This window comes from Tupaia chinensis, unplaced genomic scaffold (assembly GCF_000334495.1).
Source record: "Tupaia chinensis unplaced genomic scaffold, TupChi_1.0 Scaffold000099_1, whole genome shotgun sequence".
In the NCBI taxonomy this organism is placed as follows: Eukaryota; Metazoa; Chordata; class Mammalia; order Scandentia; family Tupaiidae; genus Tupaia; species Tupaia belangeri.
The window spans coordinates 4,752,860-4,756,797 of NW_006159563.1; the positions used below are offsets into that span (position 1 = coordinate 4,752,860).

Here is a 3,938-nt window from a genome sequence, read left to right on the forward strand (position 1 = left end):
TAATCACAAGATGGCTGCTGCGCCGCATCAGCTGATAATCATCTCTGCTTACTGGAACCGCTTTTCCAAAACTGCATTCCATGGAGACCCACCTACAATTGTGGAACTGCACTAGACCCACCCTTAATCCAACCCTGAATAGAATCTATGTTCCCTATTCTTAAAACTTTATGAGCTGATAATTAAAACATGTAGCCCCTCTCCCTTTACTTGCATGTAACACATTTTCAATAAAAATGCACGATGATTCCTAGCAGTTGTCACTCTTCAGAGAGCGATCTCTGAGGGGTGTCCGGCTAAGGATGTGCATAAAAAAGGCACGGAGACCTTTGTCTTCTGTTCACCTGTGCCACCTCTGTGGAGTCAATCCACCCCCGCCGAGGCTGGACCCCAGCACCTACCCACCTCTGCTCGTGCCTACATGATCAGAGCTCCCTATTTTCATGCCCTGGTTATCAGTGCCACTCATGTTCTATTTCTCTCCTGGTCCAGAAAATCCGCCGAATTCCTGCTCATAAACACCCATGCTGATGGTGTGGTCCTGTGGGAAAAACTGCCGCTCATAGCTGCTGCTCTGTTGACTATATTGACTTGAGCCTGGTTATAGGATCTAGTTTGTGGTAGGGGAGTAATTAATGGAACGCTGCTGCTCATAGCTGCTCTGTTGGCCATAGCCACTCTACTGCTCATAGCTGCTCACTTGCTCATAGGCCTTATGCTGAGAGTAGCTGCTCTGATCATAACTAGCTGGCTATGTAAATGAATAGCTGATAGGTAGATAGGATGGAGGTGCAGTCACTGTTTGCATGGGGTAGCTCCCCAGTACCTTGGGATAACTGTAGTTACTTGTCTATATTCTAGCCTGGGTTAGTTGTAACCCCTTGTGCTAGATTGAGGTTGACTAGCCTCAGTGGGTTTGTTACCATCCTCTGTGGGTAAGGTTGTTGCAGGCTGCTGCCATCGACTGGGTAAGCAGACTGAGTACCTTATGCAGACTGAAATGCATAGGAGACCCAGGTGGTGGTAATTGTAGCAGTGGCAATGTCACAAGCACCAGTGCCATATTCCTGGAAAGGCTGGCTGTGTACCTGGGGTGGGAGGGGGCAGTTGAAGTCGTATGACCAGTAGGAGGGTGTTTATAAGAAGTTGAACACTGGGACCAGCAGATGGAGTAATGGTTATGTTGCTGGACTCCCACATAGTTGAACACAGTTCAAATTTCAGACCTGGTGGCTTAAAATTCATGCCGGGCAGGTGTGCATACACGCCCAAAATGCTAAGAGGAGAATGGAGAAGGCATTGCAGTGTGGCCATTTCCCCTGGGAGTGTTTTCTTGCTTTCTGTCTTTCTGGCAAGTGCATATGCTCTATAGTAAAAATCTCTCTTAAAAAAAAAAAAAGAGTTGAACAGTGAACAGACTAAGATAGAATTGAAGAATGCAACGCCATTTACAATAGCCACAAAACAAATAAGAAATCTAGGAATACACCTAACCAAAGAAGTGAGAGACCTCTTCAAGGGAAAAAACTATGAAAAACTGAAAAAAGAAATTGAGTATAATACACAAAAGTGGAAGGACATCCTGTGGTCTTGGATTGGAAGAATCAATATAATCAGAATATAAGTTCTACCCAAATTCATTTATGTATTCAATGCAATTCTGATCCAATTGCTTCTGACATTCTTCACAGAAATAGAAACAACTATAAAATTTGTCTGGAATTATAAAAGGCTCCTATTGCCAAGGCAATACTGTTCCAAAAGAATAAAATAGGAGGCATCTTATTACCCAACTTCAAAATATATTGCAAAGTGGTGATAATCAAAACAGTTTGCTACTAGCACAAAAATAGACTCATAGACCAATGGAACAGAACAGAGAAGCAAATAGAGCTCATTATAACATATAGCAAATATGTTTCATTAAAAGAAACATATATATGAATACATGTGTGTTTCAGAGAAATGAAAGGTATTATATTTATGGTGAAAAAAAAAAAGGAATACACCCCAAATTGTACATCTAACTAAGCTTTGACAAATGGTATGAGACAATGCAGTGGAGAAAAGAAAGTCTTAGCAAATGGTGCTGGAAGAACTATATATCTACCTGCAGAAAAATGAAATAGACTATTGTCTCTCAACATAACAAGAATCAACTCAAAATGGATCAAAGATATAAATATGAAGACTCAAACTACAAAACTACTAGTACGAAATGTAGGAGAAACCTTAGAAGAGATTGGAGTAGGCAAAGATTTCTTATACGAAACCTCTAAAGCATAGGCAATAATCCCAAAATAGACACGTGGGATCACATCAAGCTAAAAAGCTTCCTCACAGCAAAGGAAACAATAATTAGAATGAAAATACAACTTTTGGAATGGAAGAAAATATTTGCAAATTATTCCTCATACAAGGGCTTGATATCCAGAATACATAAAGAACTCAAGCAGCTCACCCATAAAAAAACTACAAAATCTAATTAAAAATGAGAAAATGAGGGGCTGGCAAATTATGTGGTGTTTAAGGTGCAGGACTCCCACATGACTGACTACAGTTCGAGTTCTGGACACGGGATTTGAAAATAATGTTAAGTGTGTGTGTATGTGTGTGTGCGTATGCCCAAAATCCTGAGAAGAGAATGGAGAAAGAATTGTGATGTGACCATTCTACTTGAGGGGTGATTTCTTACTTTCCCTCTGTCTCTCTCCAGTGAGTGCATGTGCCCAGCAAAAATCTTAATTTAAAAAAAAAAGGCAAATAAATTGAATAGACAACTCCCAAAGAAAACTAAAGGATGGCCAAAAGGCATATGAAAAAAAAATGTTCATAGTCTCCTTTCATAAGAGAAAAGCAAATTAAAACTACAATGAGTTAACCTTTAACTCCAATGAGAATGGCTAAAATATATAAAGAATGAAAAGTGCTAGTGAGGATGTGGTGACAAGGGAACCCTCCTACACTGTTGGCAGGAATGTACATTAGTACAACCTCTGTGGAAAACAATATGAAGTTTCCTAAAATACTTATAAATAGAGCTACCATATGATCCAGTATTCTCACTCCTTGTTATTTACCCAAAGGATAGGAAAACAACTAGAAAGACATGCACATTTAAGTTTAGTGAAGCATTATTCACAATTGCTAAACATGGAATCAACTTAAGTGTCCAAAACTGATGACTGGGTTAAAAAACTGTGGCACATACATACTATGGACTATTACTCATCTAGAGGAAACAATGAGATCCTATCATTTGACTCAAAGTGAATGAATATAGAAGACTTAATGCTGAGTGAAGTGAGCCAGACATTGAAAGATATGCATTACATATCCCCACTCAATTAGTACTCAGTGGGGATATATAATGTACTTGACTGCAGAGGCTGAGGGATCTGAAGATGTGATGGTGGAGAGAATGGCTGTGGGTTATAGAAACTCCAAGAAGGGAGAGTGGATGGTAGAGAGTGGGTAGTAGAAGGTAGGTGTGAAGTGCAAGGAGATGAAACATTTCACAGGTGGAAAAAAATGCAAAATTCTCTGTTTCAAAAAAAAAAATATTGGGACCAGCAGTTAGCGTAATGGCTATGTCACTGGACTCCCACGTAGTCGACTGCAGTTTGAGTCCCGGACCTGGTGGCTTAAACTTACACCGGGCGTGTGTGCGTGCATGCCCAAGATCCCAAGAGGAGAATGGAGGAGAAGGGATTGCGGCGTGACCATCCCCTCTGGGGGGTGATTTCTTGCTTTCTATCTCTCTGTCTGTCTGGTGAGCGCATGCACCCTATAGCAAAAACCTCTCCTATATATATATATACACACATATATATAGTGGGGTCAGAAGGTAGTGTGGTTAAAGGTGCTGGACTCCCACATGACCAACTGCAGTTTGAGTCTGGAACCTGGTGGCTTTCTCACTTTCTCTCTCTCTCTCT

At 40.7% G+C, this 3,938-nt stretch overlaps 1 pseudogene; it reads right to left on the bottom strand.

The window, feature by feature from the left end:
• The window catches only part of LOC106734364 (RNA-binding protein EWS pseudogene), a 6,171-nt pseudogene that overhangs the window by 1,680 nt on the left and 553 nt on the right, over positions 1-3,938 (bottom strand).